The sequence below is a fragment of the Urocitellus parryii genome, chromosome 12 (genome assembly GCF_045843805.1).
Source record: "Urocitellus parryii isolate mUroPar1 chromosome 12, mUroPar1.hap1, whole genome shotgun sequence".
Lineage (NCBI taxonomy): Eukaryota > Metazoa > Chordata > Mammalia > Rodentia > Sciuridae > Urocitellus > Urocitellus parryii.
The window spans coordinates 99,234,449-99,260,382 of record NC_135542.1 but is presented as its reverse complement, the minus strand read 5'-3'; positions in this window follow the sequence as shown (position 1 = coordinate 99,260,382).

Sequence of the window (25,934 nt, the reverse complement as noted above, 5' to 3'; positions counted from 1 at the left end):
GTTGTCTAAGACAACACTTTTTAAAAGTTAAGTTTGGTATTTTTTCACTGAAAATGTTGTCAGTGAAAAGTAACTGCTTAATGATATATAGTGTTTGCTGTTTTTCTCATTAGTTTTGTGGATTTATCTTCTTAATTTTTACAATCCTCACATATCGCTGTATATAGTGATCTTTAAAATTTTATGAAACACCAACTAAGAATGGCATCTAACATCTGAAATTATGAATTGATATCCTTAGGAATAATGGAATAATTGCCAAGTTTGTGTTAATTTTTTTTTTTTTGCCTCTTACTTTTGTCTTTGTTGTTGTTGTTGGTGGTGGTGGTGTTTTTTGTTTTTTTGTTTTGTTTTGTTTTGTTTTGTTTTTTTGTGGTGGTGGTGGTGGTACTGGAGATAAATCCAGGGCCTCATTCATGAGATAAGCAAGCACTCTACAATGGAGTCACATCCCCAGCCCTCTGTGCCTCCTTTTAATCAATTCACTGAACAGAACCCTAGAGATATCCTAAATTAGACTTAGATGAGGGTTTTGTTTGTTAAATAATATCTAGTGCTTCAAATTGAGTAATTAAAACAGCACCCTATAAATGAAAGAATTCATAAAGACATATAGATGGAAAATTTTAATCAGCTTCTGCTAGGTTTTGCAACAGTCACAATATTAATCCCAGTTATTCACAACAACAGAGCTCACTTCTTATTCACTGTACATGTCAGTTCTGGCTCTTTGTTTATGCATCTTCTTTATTCGGAGATCCAGATGGGAGGAGTAGGCCTTACCAATGACATGGATCCCCATAGAAAAATTGTTCAACAACCTTTAAAGCACAAACACATCTACTCACATTCCATGGATGGAAGCAAATCAGAGATATGCACATCACTTGGATGGGAAAGTGTACACGTCCCACAAAGTGACTCTGCAAGTGACATGACAACTGGTAGAGATATGTCGTCCTCTCATCATGAGGACAGCAGACAAGAAAAAAAAATACAAAAAAAAAATTTCTGGCACAAACTTTTCTAAGTAATAATATTAAGAAGCAACTCTGTCTTGTGTTAGTGCATTTGTAGAGTTTCTTAATTTCTGCTTTTAGCTACACATATAAAAAGCATTGACCTGGGTACTTCTTAGAGATTAAATTTTTAATCAAAGTATCAGCTTCTTTTCTAACCTGACTGGAGGGAAGGAGTATGGTGATGAGGGAATAGTTGACTTAATTCTCTCAAATAAAAATGAAAAGAACACAATACTGGCATTTCTACACTTATAAACTTATTTTTCCTCTTCCAAACTTGAGATTTTCAAATGAATCCTATGCTAACTGACGTTAGAAATTAATTACTTTTATTATCTTTGGGGAGTTCAGTTGCAATGTTGCTGTAGTAAAAGACTGCAAAATCTGCTCTTGAGACATGTTTTTACTATTATGATTAATTCTATCTGGATCCCATAACATTTATTATTTAACCATAACAATAACACAAAACAATATAATAGCTTAGGTGCTAGTCATCAATCTTTTATGGGACTTTAAATGAGAAAACATAAAAACAAAAAGAATTTAAGGAGAGTTTCACAGTTTTTTTGTTCCCATTATCACAACCCTCAAGATTTAGCTCAAGTGTAGTATGGTGATTAAAAATACCAGTTTTGTTTCAGACAGTCTGGAGTAGAATCGCTAATCAGCTGATACTGTGACATTTATTTAACTCTGTGCTTCAGTATCAGCAGAGCAAAAATAATAAGCTCGAACCTCATTTATTCTGAGTGCTAAAAGAAGTACCACATTTAAAAATCATGGCTTATCACAGAATAAATATTCAATAATTGTAAGTAATTCCTGTATTAGCAATTATGACTCACACCATCATAATGGTTGTGAGGAGTACATGAGTATGTTTTTGGAAGTCATTTATAACAGTGCGTGGTACAGAAAACACCATTAAAGTGTTACCTGTAATATATTATTATGTACTATTATTACCCTGGAATACCAGTGGTAGTTGAGAAAAGAGGTAGAAATTTATATTGAGGGACAAACTGTTGACATACACAGTGATTTCTTTCCCAAACCTGAGTCACCATTTCCCTTTGTTCTTTTCAATACTAGTTAATCTAATATTGTGGAATTCAGAATATTTATTTATTTATTTTAACACTTGTCCACTTAATATTCCCATAACCTTAAAAAGTTACTTAACTATTTTTAGGCCTCAATTTGCTCATATTTAACCTACATGAGCCATTTATTTCACAGGGACTATTGTATGGTTCAAAGGACATTTTGATGTAAATTAACAGCTTTTGAATAATTACTACTTGGAAAGCATCATTAGTGTATATCCCCAAGTGTTATTCAGCCTCAAAAAAAATAATGAACTTCAAAATTTCACTTATTGGAAATAAATACACCTTTCTTCCCAAAGTTTTGTCAATTAAATTGCCACCTTATGTATTTAAGGGATAGTTCAGCCCTTGCTACTTTTTTAGGTAACCTAGTCCATAAATTTATAATAGTATTTAAGAATATATTTCCTATATCTTTTCCTTAACACTTCACATTTAAGTCTCTTTATGACAAAGAATTCCCTGGTTACCTAAGCTTGAAAAATGTATAATATGTGCACAGTTTTGAGATTCAAAGTAGTAGAGTCATCCCTCCATATCCAAAATCCATGGATATTCACGTCCCTTGTATAAAATGGCATAGTATTTGTGTATATTTTGAATCATATCTAGATTATTTATGTTACCTAATATAGCAGAAATAATATGTAATTTTTTTGTTATAGTATATTCTTTAGGTAATAAGAAGAGAAAAGCTAAATTCATGTTCAGTACATATGCAGTTTTTAAAAAATGTTTAAATCCATTTAATATTAAAAAAAAATAAATCCATGCTTGGTTGAATCTGAGAATATAGAATCTGTGAATATGAAAGGAAGATTATATATTAAAGTTATTCGAAATCCTGCCGAAGAAATGTGTTACATGTAGGAAAAATTTAGGTAATAAACTTCATTGTGACTCCAAGTATATTTTACATATAATCATCATTAACATGCTAGAGCTCTGGGAAACAGTTGGTTTTATGCCTGTCCTTACAATTACTTGAAGTCACTAATGTATACTGAAGGAGATATGAGGTTGGGAAACAAGGAGACAAAAACTGTCGCTCCATGCCCAGGAGAAATGGCACAAGAGAAAGTCTTGTTCAAAGGTCTAAAAAAAACTATGCAAAAAGGATCTGAGAATATGCTAAAGAGGCTAGGGTGTTTTAGCCTGTAATTGAAAGACATAGCCTTGGTCAAAATAATTGGACATCTGGGAAATAAGTACTTGTTTCTTAACTCCTTTTGAAAAATGCATTTCCGAATTGCATGAAGGGATTTCTGCTCTGACTATAATGGGAAAATCTTGCAGCAGGCCAATTATCCAGTCCAAATAAACCAGATAAGCCAGATTAAATTTAAAAAGAAATCTGTTCAAAGGCCTTAAGAGTTTGTGAGGCAGCCAGGACTTGAGGGACCGGAAAACAGAGGCAAGGAAATACCATCAAAATGTGCCTCATCTTCTAGGCTTTGCTCTTCTCCAGACCTTTACCCACTCTTGGTATGAGGCAAGAGGCTGAGAAACCAAGGAGGAAGCAGCTATTGAGATACAGAGAAATCATTCAAGCTATAAGAAAACTCACAGGAATTAGGAATGAACTTTGGAACCTGAGGTTGCCACAGCAAATGGGATCCAACGATGGAAATCCCAGATGGAGAGGGATTCAGAGAGAAGAAACACTGACCCTAAGCATAGGTTTTTTTTTTTTTCCCTCAAGGCGATTTTCTTATAGAGTTGTACAAAGCAAGAGGATAAGAAATTAAGAATAAAATGACTGAATAACAGAGCAGACATTCTTATTATCTCTTAGACCTAGAGAGAAAAAGTGGAACTCAGGGTCCATGATATGAGGGCAATGCTGATTCTTAGTTTATATTTCTGCATAACTTTTCTTAAGAAGTTAATCCATTGAATTGATATGAAAATAAGTTTTACAAATACAGCAAAGCAGCCTCAAGTCAGCTTGGTCTCTGTTTTAGCTTTTGCACTGTTGGGCCTGAAAGATCTGACCAGAACAACTGTAGAGGAAGAAGTTAATTTGAGGGCTCAAGGTTTCAAAGGTCTCAATCCATAGATAGCAGGCTCCATTCCTCAGGACTCAAGATGAGGCTGAACATCATGGCAGAAGAGTGTTGCAGAGGGAAGCAACTCACATGATCATCAGGAAGCAGCAGAAGAAAGAGAATCCACTCTCCAGATACAAAATATATACCTCATAACCGCTCCCAATGAACCATTCTCTTCAGTCACACCCCACCTGCTTCCAGTTACCACTCAGTTAATCTCTTCAGGGATTAACTTGTTGATTAGGTCAATACTATGGCCCAATCATTTCTCCTCCACACTTTCTTGCAGTGTATTACATGTGAGCTTTTGGGGAACACCTCACATCCAGACCATAATAATCTCTAACTAGATTGAAGTAATTTTTCCCTCTGCTGCCTTCTACAGAATGGCAATAATCTTGATTAGAAAGAATTAAATCATCCAGAAGCACTAATTTTTTACATAAAGCATTCAACATACAATTAAAATTTATTTCCAGAAAGAGAACCAGCATAATAAAACAAATAAGAATAGAACAATAGATGACCTACACATCAGTATTATTAGACGTATACTTTAACCGTGATTAACATGCATTAAAAATGAATAAAATGGAAACTTTCATCTAAGAATTAGAATTCACAAAACTATAATGTAAGATAAATTGAAAAACAATAATTTGTGTTTAATTGAAAAACACAGTAAATTAAAGAACTCAGTGGACAGGCTTTATTACAGATTAGACACAGCTGAAGAGAGAATTCATGAGCCAGAAGATAAGATATTTGAAAATATTCTTTTGAAACACTGTCAGCAAAACCTCATGTCTCATGAGGTTAAAACATTTTGCTAAAAGGAGGAACTCAATTCACTAGGTCTTTGAAAACTTTGATTTTAAAAAGCAGATTATGCTAAAAGTCCTTAAACACAATTTGATGGCAATTAATTTCCAGAGTGCATCTTATTAAATATTCTCTGTAATTTTGTGAGAAATTGAATATGAAAAAGAAATTTGCCTCCCAAACTATTGAATGTGGCTTATGGAATTGCCTAGAACTATATTATATTCAAAATATTAAACTATCATGTTTAGACACAGATTGGTTTCTAGATTATCAGTACTGCTTAATACTGGAAAAGAATTAGTGCTAAGTAAGGCTCACTCACTCATATGTTATATTTTTAATGTTCCTAATTTAATGTTAGAAATGATGATTTAAAAAAACATTTTTTACTTAAGTAAATCTAATCCTTGTGCCTTTGGATATACCATAAACTCAATGGTATTACAAATACTTTCTTTGGTTCTCCAGATAAACTTTCCATCTCCTTTACTATCTACCTTCTAATGGAGTAAATTGGGTTAATACAGATGAGCTTGCATGATTAAATAATATGATTTCTCTAGTTTCAGATCCCTGAAAACTGCTACTTAAAATGGTTTTAGGAATCACACTCTATTTCTTTCAGATCAAAGTTCCTTCAGAGTTAGATTGTAGAGAGTAATTCAAGAAGAGTGAAGTGGAAATAAATCCAAGAAATTTGGTGAGTTATTCCCAGTGAGAAGTATTGCATTCCATAGATACCTAATCGTCAGGCATAGATATTTGTTATTCTATCTACCCTGGAAATGAAAAAAAACTACTTTGTTATTGAATATAAGATTAAGTAATACAAAAGCAATTGGATCTAAGCAATAATATGTATGGGTCAAACAAACACTAGTCAAGAGGAGAGATGTAGATGACTTCCATATTGTGAACTGAAGCAATAAATACAAACATCATTTTTCTACCCTACAACTGTGCCTTGAGGTTGGCACTGTGTCCTGGAAGCCTCACTTAGCCAAACAACTGGAAAATGGAGTAGGGTAACTGGACAGGAGACTCGAGTGGAGCCTGGAGTCAAAAGCTCCAAAATAGCAATAAGCAGTAATGCCCCAGAAGGTAATTGGGCATTTGTTCACCCAGTGAACAGAAAAGGACAAAAATTACTTTTCTTATGTGATGGAGCCAGGGCACTAGAAATAACTGATTAAAAGGCTCATAATCAAAAGAATGAAATTGACCAGTTCAACAAAAATCATTGCAATTAAAAAAGAATTATGTATATCTTTTTTAAGATTCGCTACTGAAGACAGAGTTAAAACCTTCAAGATATAAAAGTTCTAATTCTGCTACTATAATGTAAGTCCAAGACCAAGTTCCACTGGGGTTGTTCCAGAAACACATAAAGGTGCATTCACTCAGCTATAGGAAAAACGTTGAAAAAAATAGTTATCTATTTTGAGGGTAAGTTTAGGAAAAGTACAAAGTCTATTCTTGACTCTAGAGCTTTACACCAAAATTTAAAGCAGTTCTATAGGTTCTAGAATTGGGAGCTGTGCAGCTCTTGGTCTTAAAAGCTGTATATATAATCAGAAGCTGTTGAACTGAGCTTCTACAGCCTTGTGGGTACTACTGATGGGCAGTTTCAGGGGTGTTTCTATTTGGATTTCAACAACATAAAGTTTCACAAACAGACTCTCACCACTGCTATTCAAATACAGGAAAACTTCTACAATCCCTCATGTTGGAGAGAAACTATATTGTGCAGAAATTCTGTTTCACCACATATAACTCAAAATAATCCTCCTCAATCATCTGAAATCACAACTGTTCCTCTTTTGGAGGTGAGTTGTGCAGAGCTGGACGAGAACAGAACTCACTCTGTTGCAAACTCCTAGGGTTGTGCTGCTGCTGTTGTTGTTGTTGTGTGTGTGTGTGTCTTTCTTCTTTTGAAATTGAAAATAGTTTGAAGTTCTTGCATTTGCAGATGTTTGAATGGAACAATGAGATAATGGCATCATTAGAAAATGGGAAGACTCCGAATGAAGTTTGAGAACCTAATGGTGTGTAACCCAGCACCAGAGAGAAAAAAAATTGTTAAATACTTCAAGAATTTTGGGGTCATTTTAAAGGATACAGGTTACCAAAGGCAATTCAAGTGTCCACTGCTGACAGATCATTCTCAATACCTCTGAGATATTGAGTGTTGGAGCACCATGAACATTCTCAAGAAATCTCTCTCTGTCATGGAGATTTCAATTTGAAAATGCTTTTTATTTCATTCCAATCACAGGTAATAATAGTAGTTTTGTATCAACCAATTATTCTTCTCATTTTTACACTACAGATTAGTACACAAACAAACCACAGAACTGAGAGCACAACTAAACATTGATAGATAAGAGGTTCAAAGAGACAGTAAAATCACCAGGAAAAGTGGATGTTATGATCAAACCTAGTATGTAGTTTTTCCTTTCTTATAAGTTCATAGAAACATACACACATGCAAACAGTATATCCTATTTTCTTGTGTTAACAACCAGATTGGTGAGAGTGGCTTGCAAAAGGGAAGGGAGGGAATGTCATTTCCAAGGTGGAAGAAAGGATTGCAAGAAAACATCCTTTTACCATATCGTTTCACCAGGCTGAGTCTGAATGCTAACAAGGAGTACTGGAAGTAAAGGGAACCTTCAGACAACCACTCCCTAGCAAGATTAGGAAAGGGAGGAGGTAAGTTCCAAGAACTCCAGCCTCTAATTTACTTTTAAATTCTAAATTATGTTAAAGAGGTTCTTAAGACTGCTGCAGTTATTGAATTAGTGTATTGAGTGAGAGGTCTTTTTTCTTTTTTTAATTTGCCAATTTACTACTTTAGACTTCTTTCCTCGTATTAAAATTGAGCATGTGATCAGAGTTGTCAATGTACTAATTATGCAGTTGTAGGTTTAGAGAGTTAATGAGCAAGAATGGGGAATTTTTTTTTTTTTTTTTGTAGAGGAGGAATGGAAATAATATTCAAATCAGAATGTGGAGAATTTTGAAGGAAGTCATATGCATTGGGGCAAATCCTCTGCAGGTACAGAGGAGTTCTGAGCTAGGATTGAGGCCTTGGAACACTGAATATGAAGCTGAATTACTAGGCATTCTTTTGCATGACAGTGGAAGAATCTTAGCTTCAACTGCCTTAAGCCAAAAAGGAAATGTATTAGCTCATAGTCTAAAAAGTATACGGATCAAAATCTGAAACATCTCTTGAGTATACAGTATAGTATATTGATTAAGGCAAGAACTTCAAAGCCAGGCCACCTGGAATTAGATCCCAGTACTGGTAGTTACTTGCTGTATTAACTGAAGCAAGCTGTATAATCTTCAGTGAATGACGCAGCTTCCTTCTCCTGGGCCAGCATTGGCGGTAAGTTTCTCTTTTGTGATGCTGGGCAGCAGCAGTGAGCTGTAACTCCCAGTTGTATGCAAGTTAACAGGGGAAACAACCAGTATTCTCTGCGTGCTGTGTGGCTTAGCTGTGAGGTCTGGTATGTTGGGTGTAATAAATGCATTTTCAGCTGATGATTCACTGTGGATTTAACAGGACATGACTGCCATCATACATTGAGGAACATATGTTACAAGGTATTTGATTCTCATGAGACTGACATGTAAGTCACATTGAAATCCTTGGTGTGGACAGGGATGGATTATTTTCACTTGCTATGTCTGGGTCAACTGCCACCCTGTAGCTTAGAGTTAGGCCCAACTCCATGGAAATTGTGGATTAAGCAGTCAAAATTTAAACATATGTTTGAATCTCGTGGTCTATGACTTTTCTCTACTTTGAGAGGCTTCCCTTCGTGAGTCATTTCTTCCTGCTTTGCTTCTCTCCAAGTCAGTGATCTTAGATTAGGACAAAGACAGACCTGAGGTCAAGTGTTTCCACAGTGCTTTGAAGTCATTCCATCCTCAAAGTCTCTACTTCAGCGAAGCACTAAACACTATTTCCTGTTGCCAAGAAGATGTTTCTGCTATTAAGTTATCAAGGCCTTTTGGACTAGCACCTGTGGCCATCCACAAGCATTATGACATGAGGCTGGAGACCAGTGAATCAATGTAGGACTCCTTCCATTTTTCCAATCTCACCCATTTTCTGAACCCTTCCCCCCTTCCTGGTCTCCCTCCATAAGCCCAGGTCTTCTCTGATACACTTTATGTAAGAAACTTCCCTAGATTCTTTTAACCCAGACTGGCCTTTCTCTTTTTTCACAATCATGTAATTCAGCTAAACCACACATTCTAATTTATTTTTCTCTTTTCCAAACATTTATATGATACGTTATGCAATTAATAACTAATGAATGACTAATAATCTACAAAATTCTGCATGTAACTCCAAACAAGTACATGCAATAATGGGCCAAGCTTTCTGTTAAAATTTTATTTAATGTCCCAAAGCATTAGCCCTAGGATGGGCACATCACAGACAATCAGTGGATGAAAAGCTTGTTGATTTTTTCTAACATAAAATGCTAGTTTTCTCCCTTTTTTGTTTCTCCAACTGTGAGTGACTAAGTTGGTTGGAGGCTGAAACACCATCTTTCCGTTCCCTCTCTCTGTGCTTTGCTGTTGCTTCCCACCGGCATAAAATCAATTAAGGCTCAGTACTGAGTCTTATCTAAAATATTCTGGTGTCATAAAGCAAGGACCTCTTTTATAGCCCTGTCATTTTTTCTATAGAGAACAAACCAAACCTACTATTAGAAAGAAAATGCAATCTACTCTAGAAGTTTTCCCAGTATATAAAAAAAAATAATAATAAATTCTCACTTTTCAGTTACAGTACAACTGCAGTAGTCCTGAATTTATGACTCTGAACAGAGAAGTACAATTCCCATCCCCATCTCCTCCTGTCTTCTCTGTTGCCCTGCTTAATTTACTGCTATTCGATAGCAATTAAAATAATACTCTCATCCCAGTCTGTAGCAACTGAAAATCGTTACATGCCCACAGCTTCTGGGTGATGGGAAGAAGGGTGAGTATAATCTCTAATCCATATGAGAATTATACTCAGTAGTAAGGGCTAAAGAGCAAGCAGAAAGTGATCTTGTAGGGCAGAAGAGGCCAGAGTAAGGAATATAGTACTGGGGTAGGAGAGAGAAAGAATGGGTGCCAGTGACTGACACTACCCAGGTGGGCTCTCTTAAGTGGAGCTGAGACAGTAATTGACTTTTGGAGCTTTCTGTCTAAATCTGCAACAGAAGGAATGAGGGAGAGCCAAGTGACTAGAGCAATAAACTGGAGTCATGTGCTGTTTTGACACTGACATTGTGATTAACTCAAGAGTGTCATATGGACTTGATTACATAGACAGAATACTAACAGCCCTGATAGAAGCGCACTGGACTAGGATTAAAGATGCTTGGGTTTCTGTCCTGCCTATGCTCCTGTCTTAGCAGGTTAAAAAAAAAAAAAAAAGAAATCCCTAAGACTCACTCACTCTCAGTTTTCCCATCTATAAAACTAGGAGATGTTGCAAGAATTGAAACTCAGATGATTTCTGAGCAAGATAAGCATTTCAGAAAATTCAGTGACTTCAAGAACACAAGAAGGATTTGTTCTTGGTCTAATGTCTTTTAGCACTCAAAGACAGGTTTTAGAAACCAACAGTTCGTATCTTTAAGCACTCAGTTTTTGCCTTAAAAGTAGGTGATTTCTAAATCCTTTCTAGCTCGAATATTCTTTGCACATGAATCCCTGGAGAGCAAATATCATTATGTAAGCGACTTCCCATCTTAGTCCTAGTATCCAATAAAGGGCGTGGGACAGAGTGATGGCAAATTATAGTTGTTGAGGGGCTGGCCGTTTTCTTTTCATCTTGCCATTCAGAGTGGAGTCCCTGCTTTGTTAGTTTTAGGCTGCTCCCTAGGTGGACAGTTGTTGGCTTTCACCTGCTTAATCACTTTCTTTACCATCCATCCAGCTCGACCTCTCTGTTAATCCCTCCTTGAGCTGTGGGAAGCGCTGTCGTTTGTAGTTTTATTGGAAATTCCAGGGACAACATCAGCAGCTATATTACTCCATAAGCAAAGAACACGGCAAAGAAGCCGGCAGTTATCCAGAAGCCCTGGGAGAAGGAGCATCTTTAGCCCTGCTGCATGTTCTCTGCACCCGCTTTTAAGGAGTTACCCCTTCCCCGACTTGAGCCCTCTCTCCTGGGCCTCTCTGTTTGGATACCTAGTTCAATAATCCTTTCAGCTCAACAGCTATTTCTCTGCCTGCTCTCCCTACAGAGCTGACCCAAACTCCAAGCTACTTCTAAGTTATTTCAAGAAGGCTTCCTAGATCAGCTCCCTGGAGAGGCTGCAGAGCAGAACAGGAGCTGTCTTAAAATCAGACCAGATTCAAGTCCTAAACAGCTCCAGGGAAATTTCCCTTATTTACACGCCAAACACATAAGATGCTCACTCATTCCTTCACAAGCCCCAAATGTCTGCAAGACAGTTGCAATATTCTTTTCCTATAAAACTTCAAGAGGCCTTCCATAGAATCCACTTGAGTGACAAATGTAAAGCCCACTCCTAGAAATATACAGGTGATTCTCTTACACTGTAGGTGAACAACAAGTATTAAGTACTTAGAAGATGAGTTTGCATGCTTTCTTTCTCGTAAGAAAAATGTGGAATATATTTGAAACGTGGTCCTTTACGGAATTTTAGCACAGCACTTGCTTTCAGTTAAGGTCCAGAGCAATAAACAAAGTGAGATAATGATGTCTTGGAAGAAGAGATAACACCCCCAAACTAACTGTCCCTTTACCTTTTAGGTCCCCATTGCTTTGCCTGCAAATAACTGAGATGCGTTTTGTGCGATTCCATTGTGTTTAGCATGCTAAAATGACTTGGAAAATAGGAGAACAGCATGGCGTATTTCCTTCCCTAAACGGAATGGACACCAAGGCTTTTTTTGGTTCAGAAAGCTACAGGAAATTATCATAGATTGGTGGCTTAAAAAAACAGAAATTGGTTTTCCAAAATTCTGGGAGTTAAGTCCAAGATCCAGGTGCCAGCAGATCCAATGTCTGGCAAGGGCCCATTTCCTGGATTATGTATGATCACCTTCTCTTGAATCCTCACATGATACAAAGCAGAGAGAAAGCAAGCTCTCCCGTCTCTTTGTATAAAGGCACTAATCACATCAGGAGGGCCCCATCCTCATGACTCATCTAAACTTAACTACTTCCTGAAAGACTTGTTTTCTAATATCATCATCTTGGGGACAGGATTTCAAAATAGAAATTTGGGGCATAGGGCATAACCATTCAGACCATAGCACATGGGAATTGTTTTAGTTATCTTTTTCATCTCTGTGACAAAAAGACCTGACAAGAACAACTTTAGAGGAGGAAAAGTGTATTGCAGGCTCATGGTTTCAGAGGTCTCAGTACATAGATAGCTAACTCTATTCCTCAGGGCTCTAGGTAAGGCAGAACATCATGGCAGAAGAGTGTGGCGAAGAAAGGCAGCTCAGGATATTACAACAGAAAGCAAAAAGGGAGCTCCACTCACAGAGAACAAAATATATACCCAAGAGGCACACTCTCAATGACCCACCTCCTCTATCCACTCCCTCTCTGCTTATAGTTACCATTTGGTTAAACCCTGTAGGGGGACTAATACACTGATTAGGTTAAGACACCCATAACACAATCATTTCACCCTAAACTTTCTTGTATTGTCTCACACATGAGCTTTTGGGAGACACCTCTTATCTAAGCCATAACAGGAACCATCTGAGGAAAGGAAGACAACTCTGAGGATGGAACCACAGTCATGTGTCACGTAACTACAAGGATATGTTCTAAGTAGTGCATCATAAAGCTCTTTTACCATGGTCCAAACTTCATAAAGTATACGTACACAAACCTAGCTGTTACAGCTCAATCACTCCATGTGGCTTCTTGATGCAATCCGAAGACATGATACACATGAGATGTCTGAGTCTGCCATGGTCATAACAGGGCTTCGAGTTTTATAGTAACCTTTTCTTTATTACAAGTAGAAATACAACCTAAAATGATGAGGAAAAGTATAGTATAGTAAATATAGTAAACACATCAGTGAGTTATTTATTATTATTATCAAATATTAGGTACTCTACATAGTAGGATGTGCTCTAATTTTATACAAGTGGAGCACAATTGATTGTTTTATCCCAGCATCGCCACACACTTAGGAACAACACATTGCAGCACATTATGACAGCTACAACACCATTAGGCAATGGGAAATTTTTTGCTTCATTATAAGACCACTATTATATATTGGTCTCCTTGTGGGACCAATGATGATAAGTATCTGACCTGTTTGCATATGGTCATCTTCTCTTGTAACCTCAGAAAGCAGAGAGTGAAAACAAACTCTCCTGTCTCTTCTTTTGTGTGTTTAAGGGGTTTGGGGGGGGGTGGCAGGGGGGCTACCAGTGATTGACCTCAGGAGCATTTGACTCCTTAGCCACATTCCCAGCCTTATTTGGTATTTTATTTAGAGACAGGGTCTCACTGAGTTGCTTAGTGCTTAGTTGCTTTTGCTGAGTCTGTCTTTGAACTTGAAATCCTCCTGCCACAGCCTCCTGTCTCTTCTTATGAAGGCAATAATCACATCATCAGAGCCACATCCTCATGGCCTCATCTAAACTTATCTACTTCCCCCAAACCCCTCTTCCTAGCTCATTGCATTGGAGTTAGGACTTCAATATATGAATATTAAGGTGTTATTCAGTGCATGACGATAACAGGAATCTTTCTGAGCATAGCAGAGGAAATATGATTCAGTTGAACCAAAAAGTATGGGTAGTATCTGAATGGAAAGAGGAAGATGTGGGTTGGACAGAAAGTAGACATTTTGTTTAGATAATAATAAAAAAAAAGTTGTGACACAAGGAAAATGTGTTTGTTGAGACCAAACAGAAATGCGATAAGTTCTAGCAGGTAGGAGGGAATATATTTAGGATAACTTCAAAGACCAGGGAAAGAAATTAAGGTCTGATGCATGAGACAAAGACTAATAAAATATCTTGAGGACAGTAGCAATCTTATGGGAAAATAACTGTTTATAGTTGGAGAAGAGTACACTTTTGCCACTAAAAACATGACAAATTAGAACTACATTCAGGTCCTTGTCCCGGCCCTACCACCTTGCTTTTTAACATTGAGGAGAAGAAAGATTGTGTAATTTCCACGCCACTGAACTTGGGAATTATTTTTTTTTAATGCCAGGATGGCAGAAGAGTGATCTTACTTATGAAATTAAGGTGCACTCTAGGATTTTCAGTTTCCTAGGTGGTCTCTTATATCTTAAGTAGTTTCTAGTAATATCTACTGATCTTTGCTTTGGAAGGACTATTTTCTTACTGACATGCTGTTGGTGCAGGCCCAAAATTAGTTAGGCTCCCTTCCCAAGACTTCAGATGGTCTATGTTATGTTTTTAGTGTATAGCCAGGACTGGTAATGGTCTGTCAAGGCCAGAAACACTCTGATTCAGCATATAGACTCAAGTCATAAATGTTAACTTGTGAGCATGCACACACACACACACACACACACACACACACTCACACACACCCATTATGTAACCTGTTGGCAATGTGCCTTCTTTGTTTGGCCTGAATATAAAAAGGACCTAAGGAAATGGGCAGAGGGAGGAGCTAAAATGGAACTGGCTGGGGGGCTGAAGCTGAGGCTTAGGGCTGGCATCGCTGTGGCGACCACTGAATAAAGAATATTTCTATCCAAACTGCATCTTGCATCTTCTTCCACCTGCTGATCCCCAAATCTGTTTCTTGGGTCAGAACTCCTGACTTTTATAGTCCATGTCATAATCCTTAATCCAAGCCTCAATATTTCCATCTGTAAATCGGGTTACACATGCTGACCTTTTGAAGTGTTGTGAAGAAACGCATATGCATGTAATTTGCTGAATGTAAAAGTTCACAAACCGTTAGGCAGTTTCCAAACTTGCCTAGAAAACTGAAATCCCTCTGGGTGTCATGCCTATATGTCCTGTATGGTAAGAAATGTAAGAAGAAAAATTACAGCAAACCAAAACCCAGAGCCCTCCTCAATGACTCACTCAGTCCTTCATTGTCAGAGTCCGCAAATGGATGGGTGCCAGCTCCACACTGTCACACTGCAGAACCATTCTTAAGTGGGAAACCCCCCCCCAAGCCTGTTCTGGGAAGTCAACTGAAATGTGATCCTGAGAAACACAGGTAAGGGAGAAGGGAAAATGAACCAAGGGAGAAAGAAAAATCAGGAAAGGAGTCTCATGGCATAGATACCACTAAGAGTGGCCTTTCCCAGGTGTCTGTAAATGTGTTTCTGTGTTTTCACAGGGAGGGATGGGCAGCTGATGCATTGATCCACTGATTCCAATCCCATATGTGTTGAAAAATATCCCTGGAGGCGTTTCATCCCCATCATTCTTGGCAGCTCAGATGGCTGGCCATTACTCAGAGCATAGGAGCCATGCCCTCAAAGAGAACCAGGTATGAAAAAGGAGGCTGGTCATGTGATCAAACAGTGTCACCTCACCTGAATTCAGAGGGGGACATGAGGCATCAGTATTTTCTGCTCTAGGAAATATTTTTTTTGCAAAAACAAAATAAGCAATACCACAGAAAAGATATTCACAAAGAAATTAATCAAAGAAAGATAATATAAATATAGTTGTAGAAGGATGGTGAGATTTACAAGTATTTCAGCTGTGGAACCTAGGAACCATCTATGATCCTCCTACACTTGCTTAACTTCCCACCAGGAAAAAAGTCAGGGTATAATACTCTTTAATGACTAAAGTTTAAGTGTCTGTTAAAAGTGAAGCCCAATGTCTCAGTGAAAATAGTGGCTTAGCCATTCCTAGTGATCAGCTAGAATTATCCTATTCACACAGACGGAGAATTAGGTATACCACAAATTGTAATAAGTCTTTGAAAAGACACTTCCTGGATAATCTGCAGTAAGACTAATATGGGGAAAGATAGAATCATTGCCAAATATTTCATACAAGTTTCTGAAAAAAAAAATGAAAAGTAGGGTCAAAATATTTACATTGCCAAAGGCAAGAAAACTAAAGAATGTGAAAAGTGCCTCAGATCTGGAAGGAAAAATAAAAATCTCAAGAACTCTTTCCAGAAGGCACAGGGGCCTAAGTTTAAAGTTCTTGATCCAAAAGCTTGGCGCCTTTATACAACAACCAAAGACAATGTGTGAACCTTAATTTTATTTTGAATCAAATAGGAAGGAAGGGGAAGGAGGGAGGCAAAGAAAAACAAAACAAAACAAAACAGGTAGCAAGAGAAAGCTCTTAGAGGTCAGCAAATAACATTTTCTGAACATGCCTAACCCTGAGAAGCATCAGAGTCTCACAGGGTAAGTATCAAATTAATTAATTATATCACTTAAAGATTGATTTAATGTCTAATTAATTAGTTAATTACTTGACCTAACCATCCATTCAGACAAAATAATCGTGGTGACAGTTCTGTCTAGACACTGCCTGATTTTGTCAAGGTCAACATCTAGAAATCATCCCAGAGCAAATACCCAGGGCAGTGTTCACAGAATTCACAGTGGCTCTGAAGATAAGAGAGTCGGTTAGACTTTTCTCAGCTGGCACCTCCTTGTTCACTTGACATTGGGTACAATTCCCAGCCAAAGTTTCCCGAGTTGGGTGGAACTTAACAACATTGAAAACTTTCCAGGTACTAATCTTCCAGCACAGGAACTGAGGGCATCTCAATTCAACTGGAATTGCACACATGTGCCCACCCACATCTCCACTGCAGACACAACGAAAATGTCATAGTCTGTCTTCACCCCAGAACATGTGCAAACAAATGCAGTCAGATTATATACGGATTTCAAAATCTAATGTAACTTGTCAGGTGTGGTGGCGCACGCCTTGTAATCCCAGAGGCTCCGGAGGCTGAGGCAGGAGGATCGAGAAGCAACTCAGTGAGATCCTGTCTCTAAATAAATACAAAATAGGGCTGGGGATGTGGCTCAGTGCTCGAATGCCCCTGAGTTCAATCCTCAGTACAAAAACAAAAAACAAACAAACAAAAAAAAAACTACTGTAACTTTTGTGTGCTGCCCTGGTCTTTCAAATTAAAGCCATTTATGAATGAATCTAGGATTCTTCTATCATATTCTTTGGACCTTAGAACCTAAGTAATAGAAAAAAGAAGTGTTACTGTACAAATATTATTTATTGGAAACTCTCCGTGAAAGTAAATATATGAAATAATCAAAATATTTTTCACCAATCCATTCCCTCATTAAGTTTTTCTGAAGGCAATTTTTCTGGCCTGGAATTCAAACATGTAGCTTCATAATGAAAGTAGTAGATCAAAGGAGTACTATGTTAATATTTTTGAATTCTCCAAATTACCTACTCATAAGTAGTTTCCCTTAGCCCATGTAGATGTTTGGTTTATTTGATATTTAAGAAAAAAGAGGTAAAGCTGATAAAATTGCCTTGGTAGTTGAAAGGATGCTTTTCAGGACAAATAGCTCTTTTGATTAAATGCAAAAGCCAACTTTAGATCATAGGTATTAAAGGCAGAAATTTTTCTCAATTCCTTTAGAACATGGGCTGGCAGAGTACAGCTTTTGAGACAAATCCATTTTGCTGCCTGATTCTGTAAACAAAGTTTTATTGAATCATAGCCACGCCCATTAATTTACTATTTCTATTGCTGCTTTTGAGCTACAACAGTGGAATGAGTAGCTGCACAGAAATCATACAACCTACAAAGCCTAAAAACTTACTATCTGTTTCTCTATAGAAAAGTGTGCCAGCCCAGTACAGTATGCATGCCTGTGTTCCTAGCAAATGTGGAGGCAGAAGCAGTAGGATTGCAAGTTCAAGGCCAGCCTCTATAACTTGGAGAGTGAGACCAAGCAACTCAGTGGGATTCTGTCTCAAAATAAAAATAAAATGGTCTGGAGATGGGGCTCAGTGGTTAAGCGCCCCTACTTTCAATCCCTGGTACCAAAAAGATGAGAGAGAGAGAGAGAGAGAGAGAGAGAGAGAGAGAGAGAGAGAGAGAGAAAGTTTCCCAACATTTGCTCCAGACCATTATGGTAGCCAGTAGTCACTTGTGAGCATTAAGCACTTAAAATGTTTGGTATGAATGAGGAACTGAAGTATTAATAGAATTGAGATGTGTTTAAAGTATAAAATGTACTGTGACAGTGTTCTCCAGAGAAGCAGAACAAACAGGAGGTAAGTTAATGCACACACATGCACACACCCTATGTGAAGAGAGAAAGCAAGTGAGAAACAGAGACAGATTGATGATAAGGAATTGGTGCCCATGTTTATGGAGTCTGGCAAGGCCAAATCTATAGTGTGGGAAGGCAGGCTGGAGACCCAGAAGAGCTGAGGCAGTTCCAGTCTGAAGGCTGGCAGCCTAGAGATCCAGGAAAGCCAACAGTGCCAATGAGGCCTAAAGATAGTCTTCTGGAGAATTCCGTCCTGCTTGGGGCAGTTCTTGGTTCTATTCGGGTCACCCACTGAATGAATAAGGCTCACCCACATTGTGGAAGACAAACTGCTTTACCCAGTGTCGACTGACATAAATATTTACCTCATCCATGAGTCCTTTCCAAGTTGACAGGTAAAATAATTGCACCTATTTTTAAAGATATAAGATTACAAAGACCTGTTTTAAAAATAATAATAAATATCGCCTGGATTTTTTTAAATACTAAATACATGTTAAATTTACATTTTGGATATATTCACTAAGTAAAATGAATTAATAATACTAACTACCTCTACCTTTCTTAACTCTATGATGTTGCTATAAGAATATTTCAAATTATTTTTGTGGCTTAGTTTAGATCTCTTTTGAATGGACAGTGTTGTAGAGTATTCTCACGCCATAAAAATCTTGTTTCTCCCCCTCCTGTGTTTCATGTGGTCCTCATCTCCTGAATCTGAATGAACTATTTTTATACAAGCTTTTGCAGACCTGGTATATAAGTTACTCAAGAGGGACCTGTAACTTGGGTATTCTTACTCTTGCTATTGTTTTATTTTTTCTCAAATTAATTTATCAAGGGCCTTCCTTGAAACCACTGATGCAATTTTAATTATGTAATTCAATATATATTTATTATATTACATAGTTTTGTAAAATGCAAATATATAAATAGATAGATAGAGAGTGAGAGAGAGAGCGCTAAGTACCAATATGTTCTTCCAAAGACATGATCTGAGTGTGGTATTTTATTTATTCTAAAGCATACTTCATTCCTTCCTCTTTGGGGAAAGAGGGTAGGTAGTAGGGATTGAACCCTGGGGTAAATTACCATTAAGCTACATCCCCAGCCCACCCTCCCCCCAACATAATCTTCCTGCCTCAAATGGTATTACAGGTGTGCCCAGCTGTTCAACGATTATTTTTTAATTTTTTTTTTTTTTTTAGGTGCAGATGGACACAACACAATGCCTTTATTTTTATGTGGTGCTAAGGATTGAACCGGGTCCCGCCAGTGCTAGGCGAGCACTCTATCGCTGAGCCACAATCCCAGCCCTCAACAATGTTTTGAAGTGGTAAGTTTTTAAAACCTGGGATTTAAAGACACATAGATTTAGTATCATTTTTTTTCTTAAGGAATTCATCTTTTTGTAGTACTAGTTGCTCTTTGTTATCCCTCATAATATACTTTATTCTGGAATCTGCTTTATAAAAAAAATATTGATATGGTTACACCAACTTTATTTTTATTAGTGTTATCATGTATTTTTAAAATCCTTTTTGTCTTTCCCTATTGGCAGCTTTATATTTAAAATAGATTTAGTTGTATATTCCTTTTGTTCTCCAATCTAACAATTTTAGCCTACAATTATTCATATTCTATATTAGTGTTCTATTTGTCTAATATTCTGTTTTATAGCCTCTTGCCTTTTTTAATTCATTCAGCATTCTTAATATTCTGTTATATCTCCTCTACAAACCTATTTCCTATACTCTTTTCAATATTTTTAGTTGCTTCTCTATGTCTACAAAATAAACCTTTCACCTATCATAATCTATCTTTAATATTATGCTATTTACCATATAGTCTAAGAAGCCTGTTAATTATATTTTCATTTATCTCATGCTATTATCTTGTTATAATAGTGTATATATTTCTCTATATATTATAAATTCCTTAAGACATTGTTATTATTTTTGGTTAAATAGTCTACTATGTATTTTTTTTAAATGATAGAAAAAACAAAAACTCTATTTATATAGAGTTTACACCACTTCTAATATTTACACCACTTTTAATATTTTTTTCTTAACGTGCCTTGTAACTATGGGTGTCAGGGGATTAAACATTCTTGTGGTCCAGGGCTACTGATGACAAATTTTCTCAGATTTTTTTTATATTAGTTAGCAGACCTCCAGAAATCTCTTTATGAACTCCAGCTAAATCACTACCCCCACAAACTTGCATCTTTGTCTCCTTGTTCAACAAGACAGCTGTTCCGAAGAATCACCACTTTCTATGCCAAAATCCAGGCCCCAAAGCCAGAGCTCATCTTTTATTTTTTTACCTTTTATCAATTCTCATAGTCCTGAACCACCTACTGCCCAGTGTTGCTTCAGCTGGTTCACTAGTATTATCTAGTTTTTTACTCATTTTTCAATAGGTAGAAAAGTTCTATAACGGCTTCTATATCATAGCAAGAAGTGGAAATTTCCACATATATTATTTTTAAAACTTATTTCCAAATACTATAATCTTTCTATTTTATGACATTAATATTTAATTATACCTGTGCAAAAATTACTTTTGCAGAACAGTACTATAAATAAGATTTCTGGTGAGATTTTTTTTTTTTTTTCTGAGTGAAAGAATACAGATAGTCTTAGGTGGATATAATGGGATCAAGCGACTAAATGAGGAAGAGGGTGTAGGTGAGGTGAGAAGTTTCAGTGATCATGCATATATGCTATAAAAGTCATATTCCTTGTACAGTAATTAATGAATTCTAGGCTTATTGATTTGCTTGACCAATAGGACTTACACAAGGGGCATAACAAATACAACAGCCAGGAAAACAATATATCATTGTGTCATCTGTTTATGCAGAGATCCTCGGATGCAGAACTTGTGACAAACAATAGAAATCTATTGTGTCAAGTGTGTTATACACCTTATTTTCCAGCACATGCTGAAGTTGTGTACTTCTATATAAAGTTTAACTCTGTTTTATGCTTTTTAAATAGGTCTGCCTGTGGCGTTTTACTTAAAATATCTCATTCTGGAATTTCAAAACAAATTACCTATGTATAAAGTGGGTAAAAGTGAAGCTCTACACAGGGACCTATGTTAGAGTTGTCGAAGAATGGATTTCATAGCAAACTAGGTATGGGTTAAGTCTGGATAGCATCATCTAGCACCCTAATGTCAATAACTGGATCCATTGATAAAATACCTAAAATATATTCCCATTCTTTACTGTCAAGTCCATATTCACATAATTGTATTTCATTGTTGGTGCCTTCTCTTTAATAGGGAACAAATTTTCAAGTGAGAGAGATCAGGAGGTTAAACAGTCTAAAACTCCTATCTTTTGATCTGTGCTAGACTGCTTCACTCTAGCTAGACTCTCATGCTAGGTGAAAATTTTCTAGCACTTTGCAGAGAATTTTATTATATATTTATTTAACTTAATTCACAGCCGACTCTGAGCATAAGGAAGAAAGGTAAGTAATCTTGTGACAGTTCCCAACCAGTATTACATTTTGCCCAGCAAAAAGCACTTGCCCCCAATTTGCATAGACCATTCAGCTGAAGAGAGGCATGTGAATAACTAGACCCAGATTTGTTAGACAAAAGGCACATCTTACTTTTTCCCAATGTTTAGTCTTGGGAGAATGTCTCACACTGCTTCCATATTGTACAGTAAACAACTTATCAACACATTCCATTCATCGGATAAACTACTACCACTGGAAGAAAATCTAGTAAACCATTGTTTCCCTATCTCATAACACATTTGGTATCTTTCCAATGTCTCTTATAGGTTAAAGCTATGATTTGGTGCTAATCTTTTACACAATAAAATATACTTTGTGAGAAACAATTGGAAAAATTAGAAGCTTTTAGTTTAAAAATAATTTATTTTATCCAGTCAGGAAAGGCATTGCGACTTTCTTTAAATATTCCATTCTGTGAGTTTATTCAAATGTCTCAGAGCCTATTTTCTCTGTTGAGCCCCCTTCTACTTATGCTTTGATGCACTATTGTCTGGCTTTCTTCCCCACTCCTCCAGGAAATGCTACCTAGGTACAACTAGCATGATAAGGAAATGCTAGGGAATACTATGAAATGTTCTTCACAAATATATTTGAAACTTGAATGGAATTTACCTCTTTATGAAAAAAAAAACAAAGTCTTATATGGCTCAATATGAAATAGATCATTACATATCCCCATCATCATTAAGGAAATCAATGAGTAACTTCAAAACTCCCCCCACCATTTCCCTGCAAAAAAAAAAAAAAAAAAAAAAAAAATCAAACCCGGATGGAATTACTGGAAATATCTGCTAAATGCTTAAAAAATTAATACTGATCTTAGACAATCTCTTCAAGAAAGCCAAAGAGAATCCTTCCCAATTCATATTATGATACCAAAACATAAAAAGTTCCCACCCCCCAAAAAATTACTAAGAAACAAGGTTATTATACAGACAAAAATTCTTAGCAACATATTAACAAATAAAATTCAATAATAAGTAAAAATAATGTTAAACTAGATCAGGTGGTATTTGTTTTAATGTGCACAGCTAGCTAAATATTTTTTAAAATCCATTATACAAACCACCATCTTAACATCACCATCTTCAAAAGAAATATCACATAATACTATGAATTGATACAGAAAAAAACATTTAATACAATTCATCTCTCATTCAGAATAAAAACACAGAAAAAATATAAATAGAAGCTGAATTTAATAAAGAATGGCTTAAAAAGTGTTACACTATGTTACCTATAGGTAACATTGTACATAAGGAGGAAAGACTGAATACTTTCCTCTAAAACTGTGAATAAAACATAGAAGAATAAGAGAAGTTTTCTTCTCTTACTACTGTTACCAAACATAATGCTGATAATTTTATTAAGTGCAATAAGCAAGAAAAGAGAAAAAACAACAACAAAAAAAGACATTCAGATCAGAAAGAAAAAATAATACTGTCCCTGTTGGCAGATAGCACATGTCTGCCTGGAAAATCGCAAGCAATCTACTAAAATACTTCTAGAGCTCAGTAAAGTTGCAGAATAAAAGATAAACATAAAACAAACAATTGAATTTCTGCTTATTAGCAAGAAACACACAGACAATGAAATTCAAAATGAGTCATTTATAATAGCTCAAAAAGTAAAATTTTTTGGAGGAAATCTAATAGAATTTGTATAAAACTTATATGCTAAAAACTGTACAATATTGGCAAGAGAAATCAAACAAGATATAAATAAATGGAGAGATACACTATGTTCACAGATTGGAAGAATCAACACAACAAATACATCAGTTCTACTAAACTGATATATAAGCTTAAAACAATTTCTATCAAAATCTCAGCAATTGTTTTTTGTTGTTATGTATGTTCTGGGGACTGATTCCAGGGTCTCACCTATGCTATGCAAAACCCTATCATTGGGTGACATCCCCAGTTAGTTTATCTGTTTTTTCACACATAGGACAGATTATCCTAAAATTTTATATGGAAAGAGCACACAACAAATGTAGATAGAATAATTGGGAAAAAGATTAAGATGGGAAGAATCAATCCATCCAGTACTCTTGTAAGGGTCCGGCGGAACGTCGGAGAAAGAGACCACACAAGAGACTGGCTCCATGCAATTGGCAAAAGGGGATTTATTGGGGATCCATTCCAGCGCGCTGGGACTCTGTGCTCACTCAAGAAGGGAGAGCAGCCCAGAGCTCAGAGCAGAGGTCAAGCGGAGCTTAAGTACACTTTTTGGAGAGGGTGGGGGGCTTTGTATACATCAGAACAAATCATCATGAGGCGAGGGAAAATTGAACAACAACTTTGAGATATGATTAGCACATTCATTGGCGGGAACAGTTTGGGCAGGAGTGATTGGTCATTTCTAAGTGGGGTACACATTTAAACTGATTGGTTTTGGGGCCTAGATGCTTACGTGCCATGCTACCTAGAGCCCTTAGCTATTAAACAACCAGGGAATCAGTGGAGATATTTACTGGGCAGTTCCCGCATTGTCCTAACAACTCACAGAGATTACAGATTCCAGGGTAGCCCAGGAATTTTAACAATACCTAGTCTTTACTTTTTAGCCCAGGCCTTGCCATTTAGAAGCTTTACAATGCCCAATCTTTTACACTTTAACTCAAGCTTTTGCAGCTTGAAATCAGCTTAGAAATTTTACCTTTACACTCTACCACTGCCATAATCAAACACATGGGTAACTGGAAGAGATGACACATGGATCAATGAAGCCCAATAGAAAGCTCAGAAATAAAACCACACAAATATGCCCAACCAATGTTCCACAAAGACACAAAACCAATCCCCTGGAGGAAGGATGGCTTTTTCATCAAATAGTACTACAGCAATTGGACAGCTATGGCCCACCCCCAGAAATGATACAATTTCATCTAATTCCACAAAAAAAAATAAGTAAAAATGAACCATGGACTTAAGTAATAAAGCTACAAAACTTTTGAGATAAAATATTAGGTAAAGACTTCACAGATGTGTCATAAAGTCATGCTCTATAAAAGGAAAAATTGTTCAAATGAACTTCATTAAATTTTTATGTGAATCTTTTAATATGAGAGAGATTCTGTTGAGAGTTGGAAAGAAAATCTGAAAAGTGGAAGAAAATTTTTGCAGATCACATAAGTACAAAGAAGAAATATCTAGACTATTATAATTCAAATCTCAACAACAAAAACAATATACATCCCATCCTACAGGACATACAGATGGCAAATAAACTCATGGAAATATGTTAATCATCATTATTCACTAGGAAAATGTAAATGAAAACCACATTACCAAGAAAAATGTACAATTATACAGTAGTTATCAAAACCATTCCGGTCATCTCTTAAAAAAACAAATATGTAACTCATATAGAATCCAACAATTGTACTCCTGATCATTTAAACCAAAGAATTAAAAATCTACATTGCCAAAAAAGCCTTACACAAACATTTATATAAGCTTTATTACTAATAGCAGGGTGGGAAATGGGATGCAGGGGATGAAGTCTCTTAACAGGTGAATGACAAAATGAACTGTAATGTCTATTCTGTGGAATACCACTTAACAACAAGAAGAAGTATAGGACTGATACCTGCAACAAGCTTCATGAATCTCCAGAAATTGTTTTATAAAATAAGCCAATCCCAAAATGATATACACTGTATGAATATATTTATATATAACACCAATGAAATGACAAAAATATAGCAACATAATGCATATTGGTGTTTACCTGGGGTTAAAGAAAAGTTGAGGGTAGAAGGAAAGCTGGTTTGGCTTAAAAAATGACAGCACAAATTGAAGGATTTTATGGTAAAGGAAATGTCCTATCTTGACTATGCCAGTGTCAATATAGTGTGGTGATATAGTTTGCAATATGATACCCTTAAACTTGGTAAAAAATACATGAATGTCTTTATATCATCTCACAAACTGCATATGAATATGCAATTTTCTCTAAATAAGACATACAATTTTTTTAAAAGAGGTGTATAGGGGATTTTGGCTTACCCTTTCTTTTTTACAAGGTCTCTGGTTTAATTCCAAGGTCCTTGATCCACTTTGAGTTGATTTTTGTCTATGATGAGAGATAGAAGTTTAATTTCATTTTGTTATGCATGGATTTC